Here is a 12,457-nt window from a genome sequence, read left to right on the forward strand (position 1 = left end):
CAGGATTCCAGGGCATGAGGAATTGAGGAACAGACAGGAAAGTTAAAACGAAGCCAAACAGTGTGGGCAATTTGCAGCATTTTATAACTAACAAGCCAGAGACACCTGAGAGCAAATGGTTAAAAACCTCCCTACCGCCGAAACCGGTTTGGCTCAGTGGATAGAGCCTTGGCCTGCAGACTGAAGGGTCCCAGGAGGGCATGTAGTACCTTGGTTTCGGGCACGTCCCCAGTAGGGGGTGTGCAAGAGGCAGCTGGTGGATGTTTCTCATCGATGTTCTAACTCTCTATCCCTCTCTGTAAAAAAATCAATAAAAATATTTAAAAAAACAAACAAAAAAAAAAAACAAACATCTCCCTACCATGAGAATGCAGAAAGGGAGGAGGAAAAGAGAAAAGAAAAAAGGGCGGTTTTACTCCCTAAACAGAGAAGCCAGGAGTCTCAGGCTTGGCAAGATAAAGTTGCCAGGTGCTTCTCGGGAATTCTGGGAAGGCAACAACAAAGTAAAAAGGGACCTTGAGAATTAATCTCTACCAAAATATTCGGCAAAGGAATTCTGAAACCTATAGACAGGAGGGTCTAGAACGCCTCGGACCCCCACCCAACTCGCTCTTCAGATTAGCTGAGAGCCTGCCTGTGCTTCATAAGCCAGATGCACAGGTTTGCTTGCATTGCTTTTTCAGTAAAAGTGCATGTTTTAATAAACTGGTTTTCCACAACACAGCCAAGGTCTCGTATAAATTCATTTCTATGAGAAGACAAGGACTGAGATTGGGAACCATCTTCTCCCACTGACGGGGGCTATCTGGTAAGACCTCTCTGGTGTCAGGGAGAGGTGCCTCTAACAAAGGTAGCTGTTAATACCTTCTAAGGCTTGGAAAGGTTGGTTGGGTAACTTGACCAAAGCCTCACAACCATCAGCAGAGCCAGGATTCAAACTCCCACTGCCTCCTATTATAAACCTAGTATCTTTATAATATAAAAATTGAATAGATGCAGCACAAAATACCTAACATTTTTACTCTAAAAATGTCAGCTTCTCAACGTATGTCTTAGGTGAGGGTAATATTGTAGAACACCTTTTTCTTTCTTTTTGTTGTTGTTCTTTTTATATTTCACCATCTTCCTAGGGAGTTTTCCTGTGATCCCTATTAGTGATCACAAATAGTAAAAATGAGAAATAAATTTTTGGAGGGCAGTATTGACAGAAGAAACATCCAAATCTATAGAGAATTTGTGTAAGTTTGAGCCAAACTGATGACAATTGCCAGGAAGCAAAATTTCAACGAATTCAGAAAATGCTCCATAGAATGGCAGTTTTACAGCTTATTTTATACATTAGAATCAAAGGAAGAAACAAAGGAGGGTTACATGAAATTCATTGGTAGTAGATTAGAGAGGTAGGGGAAAGCAAAGTGGGGGGAAATCTATGACTCTGATAAAGAGTAAAATGCAGAGACACATACTTCTTTTACATTGATGGATAGTTAACAATTTTTACTCTAATTTACAGCACATAGAGATGGTATTTCGGAAACAAGATAACAGTGAAGGGTTCTATACTCGGGCTCTGGTGTGTGGGTGTGCCCTGAGGCATCTTGAAAAGATTTCTCAGAATTCCAAGGGTATGTTATCTTAGATGCAAAAGGACAATAAAATAAACAGGCTTATTTAAAGTAAATATTGGCCTTTGGCAAGGCCAGGATTGTACCTTCAACCTGGGTATGGGCCCTGCCTGGGAATTGAATCTGAGACCCTTCAGTGCATAAGACAACGCTCCAACCAACTGAGCCACACTGGCCAGGGCTAATTGTTTTATCATTTAATATATATATATATATATATATATATATATATATATATATGTGTGTGTGTGTGTGTGTGTATATATATATATATATATATATATAATTGATTTTTTACAGAGAGGAAGGGAGAGGGAGAATTAGAAACATCGCTGAGAGAGAAATATCTATCAGCTGCCTCCTGCACACCTCCTGCTGGGGATGTGCCAGCAACCAAGGTACATGCCCTTGACCTGAATCAAATCTAGGACCTTTTAGTCCACAGGCAATGCTTTATCCACTGAGCCAAACCGGTTAGGGCTGTTTTATCAATTTTTGATGTTTATTTACTTATGATGGATGAAGATTTAGATAATTTGAATATTTTTTTAAATATATTTTATTGATTTTGTACAGAGAGGAAGGGAGAGAGACAGAGAGTTAGAAACACCGATGAGAGAGAGTCATCGATCAGCTGCCTCTTGCACACCCCCCACTGGGGATATGCCCGCAACCAAGGTACATGCCCTTGACCAGAATCGAACCCGGGACCCTTCAGTCCCCAAGCCGACGCTCTGTCCATTGAGCCAAACCGGTTTCGGCAGATAATTTGAACTATTTATTCCTAATATTTTAGTTCTCTCATGGTAAACAATGCAATTTAAATAATGTAAGTACTTTAAATATACATTTATATGGTTTTTCAACTTCCTTTGTTTTAAATTTTATTTTTTCCATCACCACTTATTCTCTATGCACTCTTCCACCTCTACCCTTACCCCGCCCTCCCCCCAGTCACCACACTGTGGTCCATATCAAATCATACAAACTATAATGTCTGACCACATGGAATTAAATTTAAAAAGAGTAATAGGAAGATATCAGAAAAATCCCCTATACATAGTATCTAAACATATCACTAAAAAAATCGTGGATCAAACAAAAAATCACAGAAATTTTAAAATATTTTAAACAGAATAAAAATGAAAGCATGACATCAAAATTTGTGGCATGGAGCTAAACAGATCTTAGAAGGAAATTTATAGCATAAACACTCATATTGAAGGGGAGATAAAAGTCTCAAATCAATGGTTAAAGCTAAGAAGCTAGAAAAAGAAAAAAATCCAAATAAGCAGAAAAAGGGGGGAAACTGACAAATCAATGAAAATAACAAAAAAGAGAGTCTATTAACAAAAAAAATGGTTGATTTGAGGTCAAGGTAAAATGATAAAGCTCGAGCAAGGCCAACCAGGATAAAAAGAAAAAACATAAACTGCTAATATCAGGTAAGAGAGGAACCATCACTATAGATCCTTCAAACACTGAAAGAAATGTAAGAATATAGTGGACACATTTATGCCAGTAAATTCAACAACTTAAATAAACAAATTCTTTGAAAGACACAAACTATCTGATTCAAGAAGCAAGAGACAGGACTCTGGAATGGTGGTGTAAGGACTTGGCAAAACATTTCACCAGTGAAACAATCCCTTCAGTGGTGAAAACGAATCTTTTTTAATATTTAATTTCTTTGTAAATTGTTCTGACATAGAGCAAGTGAAGAAACACTTATTCAAGAACATCTAATAAGTCTTGGTAAGAACAGCAAGAGTCTGTGCCATTTGACCCATGTCTCACTCCTAACATCAGCCCTCCCCTAACTTGGAAAGATATGAATTCTTCTTTTGGCAGCTATGAACAAGAAGATGGGATTTCCTCTCTCCTCCTATCTCCCAGACTAGGGTGACAGTTTTTTCCTGGGAAAGTAGGCTACTGGCATCTCTATCACTCTCAGCTTTGAGTTACAGAAGCTCTATTCCTGACAAGTGCAGCCAAAAGAACTGAAGCCCTTTCACCCCAATTCGCCCTTACTCTTAAAAAAATAATAATAATAATAAAATAAAAATATATATATAATATATTATATATATTATATATATTATATATTATATATATTATATGTTATATATTATATATATATATTATTGATTTTTTACAGAGAGGAAGAGAGAGGGATAGTTAGAAATATCGATCAGCTGCCTCCTGCACACCCCCTATTAGGGATGTGCCCGCAACCAAGGTACATGGCCTTGACCAGAATAGAACCTGGGACCTTTCAGTCCACAGGCTGAAACTCTATCCACTGAGCCAAACCGGTTTCGGCCGCCCTTACTCTTAGAGTGGAAGCTATACCATGGTTGGTGCCAAGTTGAAAATATTGGGCCAGTTTGCTAATCAGATGCAAGTTTCATGCCAAGAAGGATGTTATGGGCTTAATTGTGTCCTGCAAAATTCGTATGTTGAAATCTTAACACCTAGTACCTCATAAAGTCATTGTATTTGGAGAAAGTGTCTTTTATAAGGTAAGTTAAAATGGGGGCATTAGGGTGGACCATAATGCACAATTACTCATATCCTGATAAGAAAATGATATTTGAACAAAAACCTGGGTAAAGGAAAGACACTGTACCAGAAACACCAATCAGAAAGAATATATGCACCCCTATGTTCATAGCAGCACAATTTACAATAGCTAATATTTGGAAACAGCCTAAGTGCCCATCACCAGATAAGTAGATTAAAAAACTGTTGTACATCTACACAGTGGAATACTACGCTGCTATAGAAAAGGAACTTTTACCATTTGCAGCAGCATAGGTGGAACTGGAGAGCATTATTCTAAGTGAAATAAGCCAGTCAGAGAAAGATAAATATCACTTGATCTCACTCATTTGTGGGTATAATGATGAACATAATTTGATGAACAAAAATAGATCAATCTGTTCTCAGACTTCTCACTGTCAGAATTGTGGAAAAAATAATAATTTATGTTGTGTAAGCCATTCAGTCTGTGGATCTTTGTTATGGCTGCCTAAAAAACAAATACAGATTTTGGTACCAAGAAGTAGGGTGTTGCTGTAAAAAACTTCCTGAAATTGCAGAACTGGGTAATGAATTAGAAAAAGAAACCAAAACTAAAGTTTGGAAAATTCTCAGCATATCCATATTGCAAAAATTTAAGAAAGCAATTTCTGGAAAGAACATTAAGGGTATGGCTGGATAATCACTCACAAGGGGAGCCTAACAGTAAATTTGAACTGAAAGATGGGAGAGTCAGGAAATAGTAAATAAAGATGGATAGAGATTATGAAATATGGGGAGTAGAGAGAAAAAATAATGAATAAATATGAACAGAGCGGTAGAGAGTTGAGGGACACCATTAGGCATAAAAAACAGGTGTAATGGAAGTAACAGAAGGAGGGGAGAGAGATTGGAAGAGGGAGTTTTGAAAAGAAGTTTATTGGAGAAGAGTGAGAATTCAGGGTTGTGGCAGTTCCTCATTGTGGGCAAAGAAAAAAATCATTGTCCTACCTTCTGGGGTATGTAAAGAAAGCTTCTTCTTGCTGAGGTGTGTTAAATTAGGTGCCATGAATGGTATGTTCATGAAATCACTCCCTTTGTGATTTCCTGACTCCATTTTGAATCGTTTTCCTTTATTCATTTTCACACAACTAAAATTATGTCTTTTCTTTTTTCTTTAAAAACATTTATTTTTGTTTTCTATTTTTATTTTTTATAAATTATAAATCTTTTATAAGAAAGTCTAGCATAAAATCTTAGTTATTTTGAGATAAACAAAAATGTCTTAAAACATAAACTGAAATAAAAGATATAAACTATAAAAAAGAAAAACCAATAAATTTGACTTTATTAAAATTAAAAGCTTTCACTCTTTAAAAGCTTTAAGATAATGAAAAAAAAGTCCAGTCACAGATTGGGAGAAAGTGTTTTCAAAATATATACTTGACAAAGCATTCATATGTAGAATAAATATAAAATTTTTATAACTCAATAATAATGACAGCCCAGTTAAAACATAGACAAAAGATCTGATCAGATATACTAGCTTTCGCTATAATAGCTTTCTTCATAATAGCCCCAAACTGGAAATAACTACAAAGTCCAGGAGCAGGTAAACAGGTCGACAAAATATACATAATGGAATGTTACTTAGCAATAATAAATGAACAACTTATACAACAATATGGATGAATATCTAAACAATGATGCTGAATGAAAGAACTGCTAGAAAACACAAATGAATCTATTATGACAAAATAATCAGATGTTTCCTTATGATGTGTCTCTTCCCCACAGAGGAGAGAAGCAAGGATAGATAACAAAGGAGCCCAAGAAAACTTTTGTGTGATGTTCGTTATTTTGACTGTGGTGATTGTTTTAGGAGTATATAGTAAGACAAAACTTGTCAAATTGTATACTTTATGTGCAGTTCATTGTATGCCACATGCCTAAATAAAACTGCAGAAAAAGATAAAATATAATAATGTTTTTAAACTTCTTGTAAAGGTGTTTTTATAATTTGTTTATACATATTCACCTTTGTATAATAACTCATATGACTGCGACACAGTGAATTTATCCATTTTCCTGTTGATGAATGTTTAGCTTGCTCTGGGTTTTTCACTTTACAAAGAGTGATGTTGTTGCCGAAACCGGTTTGGTTCAGTGGGTAGAGCGTCAGCCTGCAGGCTGAAAGGTCCCAGGTTTGATTCCAGACAAGGGCATGTACCTTGGTTGTGGGCACATCCCCAGTAGGGGGTGTGCAGGAAGCAGCTGGTCGATGATTCTCTCTCATTGATGTTTCTAACTCTCTATCCCTCTCTCTTCCTCTCTGTAAAATATCAATAAAATATTTTTTTTAAGTGATGCTGTTAATATACCTATAGGGTTTCCAAAGTAGACCGTCTGAGTAGAATTGTGGGGTCATAGCTACACAGACCTGCAACTTTGCTGGATCTTCCCCAATTGTTCTTTCAGAGTCATTCAGTTTTGTACTCTCTTTAGCAGTGTATGCAACTTAACCTTGTTTTGTTCTGTCCAATGTCATGGGCCTGATTCTGGTGAGATGATGAGACCTAGGTTCTTATCTTCTTAAAGGAAAGATTTCTATCAAGAGACAAAGTGCCCTTGACCGGCAACATGCGTCTCTCTCACACCGATGTTTCTCTCTCTCTCTTCCTTCCAGTCTCTCTAAAAAAATAAAATTAATGGAGGTGGGGGGAGAGAAAGAGACAAAGTGCAGCAAAGCAAGCAAGAATTTATTGGCCACAGCAAAAACACACTCAGGACAGTGATCCCAGGAAGGACTTAGAAGTAACAACAGGAGAGCCGAGGCTGGGCTTCTTGGCTCGCTGTGCAGTTAGAGAAAAGGGGGCCTGGGAGACAGGTTCTGGGGTTAGCCTGGGATGAGCTGCCACTGCTCCTCATTGCTCCCCTCATTGCAAGTCTCCTGGGGTCCCTTAGAGGGAAGAAGGGGGAAGGGAAGGGAAGGGAAGAGAATGGAACGGGGGTCCTCTCCTTGGGGAGAGCACTCTCTGGGTCCTTATCTGAATTAAGGGTATTTATCTCTCTCTTGCAGGTAGACATTTTAGGAGAGGTTTCAGAGAAGGGTCTCAGTAGAATATTCACCAGCTCTCCAGGTGTGCTCTTTCAGGGCCGTCGTCTCCACTGATGGGTCAGTGCCAGGGCAGGGGGTCATTAGTCAATGCAGTTGGTCCTGAATCAGCCACTGCGTCACTTGTCTGGTTTTGCTCCTTTTTTGGGCTAAGAGCTGAAAAACAACTGAGACCTAGATGTTATCTTTGGGAGGAAAAGGTCAGAGGGTTTCAACTGATGACCAGTGATATGCTAGGCCCTAGGGGAAGAAAGGTTACCCTGAGCTCAAGGTCTTTGTTTTCCCATTTCTGCCACTTGCTAGGCACTCAGGTCTTTCTACTCTAGAGGCTTCTGTACCTGGCCCATCATCTTTGCGCTGCTCATGTCTGTCTAACTCAGTGGCTGGCAAACTCATTAGTCAACAGGGCCAAATATCAACAGTACAACGATTGAAATTTCTTTTGAGAGCCAAATTTTTTAAACTTAAACTTCTTCTAACAACACTTCTTCAAAATATACTTGCCCAGGCCATGGTATTTTGTGGAGGAGCCACACTCAAGGGGCCAAAGAGCCGCATATGACTCGTGAGCCGCAGTTTCTATAACAGGTCTAAAGTAGTAAGTTGTTTTAACTTGCATTTTTTAATTATTTGGATAATTAGGTACTTCCTTTTAATTGTTAATCATTTGGATTTCCACTTCTGGATGTTACCTAAAATTTGGTGGGAGGAAAAATGGAGGAACCATCTGAATTTTCTCCAGTTACTCCAATATCAGTTCCTGAAAAAAATTACCATTTTCCCACTGATTTGAAATGCTACCCTTAACATGTACCTGTTTATTCTGTGTGGTTTTTATTTATTTACTTATTTGCGCTTTAGATCTGCTTAGAAATAAATCCAAGTAACTAAGGGCATTCAGTAAATTCTGCTTGTTCTTTCCTGCATTGGTAATTTATTCTTTTAACTTTTGTAATTCTAGATGATGTTGATGGGAGGGCAAAAACTTTTTTCTCTGCTTTCTTAGATGCAGTGACTGGGACCTGCAAATTAAACTGACATAAGACAGATTTATAGGAGAAAAAAGTTTACATGAGATACATATGAAAGGCTCTCACAGAAATGACATGAAAAGCAAGTCAGACATGGACACTCATGTACCATTTCAACAAAGGGAAATACATTTACAGAGAAATGACAAGACAAAAGAAAATGGTTTTTGCTTCTATTCCTCCCATGCTTATGAAATTTAGAACTATTTTATTTTTAAAATATATTTTTATTTGTTTCAGAGAGGAAGGAAGAGGGAGGGAGGCAGAGAGAAAAACATCAATGAGGAGAGAGAATCATTGATCAGCTGCCTCCTACACACCTGCTGCTAGGGATCAAGCCCACAACCCAGGCATGTGCCCAGAACATGTGCTCAGGTCCTTTCAGTCCACAAGCCCACACTCTATCCATTGAGCCAAACCAGCTGGGGCTAGAGTTATTTTACAAAATTAAAAAATCTTATTTGGATATTCAAAACAATTTTTATTATAGTATAAGTTATTGAGGTTTTAATTGGGAGAAAATTGTATTGGTCAATTAGTTCTGAGGAAACTGATAACCTTATAATATTGCATCTTCCCATCCAATTATTTGTCTTTTATGTATCTTGGCAGCTTCATACTTTTCCTGATATATGTCTGGTACATTCTTAAGTTTTGCCAAGATATATATTTTAAAATTTCTACCGTGAATATTTTTTTCTTCTATTAGATAGTGTAAGCAGACTTTGTTTATAGCTGGGAAAAAACATTCTTTTTTGCATATTGATTTAATAATTGGCTATATTTCTGAATTTTCTTGTTAGTAATTTTAAAATTACTTTTATTAAACTTTCCCTTTGTATAATCATCTGAAAATAATGATAATTTTGTATTTTTTTCAATTATAATATTTATTTCATTCTCTTACCTGGGAAAGAAAGGAAGAAATTATAGTTGACCCTTGAACAACACAGAGGTTGGGGTATCCCCTCCCCCACAGTAGAAAATCCACATATAACAATTAACTCCCCCCAAATTTAACAAAAGTCCCTCATCCATCAGTAACCAAGGGGATTAGTTCCAGAACCCCTGCAGAAACCAAAATTCCAATCCTCAAATTCTTTATATAAGATGGTATAGATCAATGCATAAGGCCAGGCCACCTCATATGTAGTTTCCTAAACAGTATTTTCCATCTCTAGCTAGTTGAATCCCCAGATGCTAAACTTGGAAGCACAGAGAGCCAATACTGTTTATTGGGGGGGAAATGTGTGATTAGTAGACCCACCAGATCAAACCTGTGTTGTTCAGTGGTCAACTGTAAAGAAAACACTAAGGTTGCTTAAAGAATGTAGGACTTAGATGACCCTTGTAGGAATAGTAGTATTTGGACTTGGAAAGAGGGGAGGATGACAGAAATACATCAACCTGAGCTGTCCTACTTCCCATTATTGGAAATTAATTGATAGAACCAATTGGTGGCTCTTGATATTAAATTATAGAAAAATTCAAATTCTAGTGATTTGTAACATCCAGTGTTCATAGTGAGAACTAAAGATAGTATTATTTTCTCTATTAACATCACAACTGTCACCTAAGACTGTCATCACCAAAATTCAATGCCTACAGAAGTCCCCAATTTGGGATGCGGTGAGGGGAGAGAAGACTTTATTTGGTGCTAACAGCTGAATTGTGAGACATCACAGTTGGGGAACATCACCGCTGTGCTATATGCAGAAAAGGGACATCTAGTCCCAGCTCTATCTCATTATCCACCATTCGTTCTGAGGGTCAACACAACCAAATACTTAAAAGTCTAAATATACACTTGGATGTGAAATGTGAGTCACATTATCATTGTCAATAAATCAGTATAAACTTAAAATCTCTGAGAGCCCACAGAACTCTCAAATCCAAGCACTCAAATCCAAGACAAGAATAATACGACACAAATGAGACACCCTTCCCCTCACCCTCAATCCTTCAGCACTCTGGTTATCATGTGAATTAAAGTGAAATGGTCTTTGTGTTGTTGTTGTTTTTATGTTCACCAGCTTCCTTTCCTATTTTATACTGTACTACTTAAGGATTGTATATATCCTTTAAGTTTCTCTAGGGAATTGTAAATTCCTAAAGATCAGAGTGATACCATGGCAGACGCGGGACAAATGGATAAAAATCGGGACTGTCCCGCCAAAAGCAGGACGTCTGCTCACCTTATTACAATTAGCAAGTTATTAATAACAGGAAAGGAGCAAAGGGGAGGCCAGGTATGATAGGCATGTCATTTTGGGCAGCTTCACCAGGAAGCTGCAACTTTGCTCTCCTCGGGAAACCACCGGCCTATTCCTTACAAAACACTGGGGAAAGGGATCCAACACAGGCAAGATGGACTCATGCCCAGTACAGTTGGGGTGACATGGGGAAGGTACTTGCCTGTCAGTCACACCTGGGAACAAAGATCATTTGCCAGAATGAGTGCGGCCACTGCAAGTGCACAAAAACTTGGGAAGACATAATCTCCTAAACAAATTCACCCTCTTGGCTCTCTCTGTGCACTTGGCTCTCTTGTTGCTCTTGTGCTCTTGGCTCACTCTTAGATTCCTTGAATTTGCCCATATGGCCCACGGCAACATGGACCTCACACGCATTGGACTAATGGATTGCAGCAGGAAACGCAAGCTAAACCAGTCTTATGCTGGACTGGACTCAGTTCCACCAAGGCAAGGAAACTCTGGGCACTGGCTCTGATTTTAGCTCCACTGAAGCCCCAGCTACACATCTTCTACGAGGGAAATGGGACTTTGGAAACTCAGGGATTTAGTTTCTGGGAAATAAAAATCCTTATCCTCACACGAGTCTCAGAAAATTATTTTTCTTGGGATATTGCAAGAATTCTACTCCCACTAGCAACTAGGGAGAGGCCCTGTCCTTCCGTTAACAAGCATTTGCTTTTAGATGCTTCTATCTCAGGCCCTAGCCTACCGTGTATTCCATATGCATTGAGATACCCATGCAGAAAAGGGACATCTAGTCTCACACTTGAATCAGCACTATCTCATTATCCACCGATATTTAAGTTGTGCATTCTCAATGACAACTGAATGTTTTCCTTCCCAGCTTCAGTTAAAAAAAAGTTTTTATTTTTTTACAGTAGCTCTCTCTTTTTTAAAAAAATACATTTTTATTGATTTCAGAGAGGGAGAGGGAGAAATATCAATGAGAAAGAATCATTGATTGGTGGCCTCCTCACGCACCACACTGAGGGATCTAGCCTGCCTGCAATTTGGGCTCTTGCCCTTAGCTAGAATTGAACCCAAGCCCCTTCAAGTCCGTAGGCCCTCTCTTTATCCACTGAGCCAAAGCAGCTAGGGCAAAAAATAAAATTAAAAAAATAATTGTTTTTATTGATTTTAGAGCGCTGAAAGTCGAGGGGGGCAGGGGGGAGGGAGGAGAGGGAGAGAGGGAGAGAGGAAGAGAGGGAGAGAGGGAGAGAGGGAGAGAGAGAGAGAGAGAGAGAGAGAGAGAGAGAGAGAGAGAGAGAGGGGGGGGGGGGGGAAGGAGAGGCAAACAGACGGATTGCTTGCCTGTGGACCTAGACCAAACCCACATCCTGGAAATGTGCCCTGACCTGGACTCAAACATGCAATCTTTTGGTGCACAGGCCAATCAATGCTCAGCCAGCTGAGCCACACTGGCCTGAGCTTCAGTTTGTTTTGAAAAGATGCGGCCCAGTCAACTTTAAAGCTGCACCTGGGTGTGTAGCCCCCTTGGAAATATAGCCAAAGTTGGGCCAACCTCACTTTGACCAATGAGTACACCTTGGCTTTAGGAAACAAAGGATTATCTGGGGCTGGGTTCGAGTGGCTTTGGGGCTCCTTCTTTTCAGTGCACTACAGCGCCCCAAGAGAGGAAGGCAAGGCCAGGCTCCAGGGACCAGGCTCCAGGGACCCTGCTCCCAGCCGGGGCGGAGAGCGTCCTCCCCGCGGTGTCCCGGGCGCCCCGCGGGGAGAGGTGCCCAGGGGCAGGGCGCACCGCGCAGTGGCCGTGGGGAGCTGAGGGCGGGCGGGCGGGAGGGAGGGAGGAGCGGGAGGTGGAGGAGAAGGTCAGTCCAGGCTCCGGCTCCGTCACAGCCAATCGGGCGGGCGGAGAAGCGGGACATTGTGACGCGCCGAGGCGGGGAGGGC

The sequence above is a fragment of the Pipistrellus hanaki genome, assembly GCF_964339955.1.
Source record: "Pipistrellus hanaki genome assembly, chromosome: 17".
Taxonomy (NCBI): Eukaryota; Metazoa; Chordata; class Mammalia; order Chiroptera; family Vespertilionidae; genus Pipistrellus; species Pipistrellus hanaki.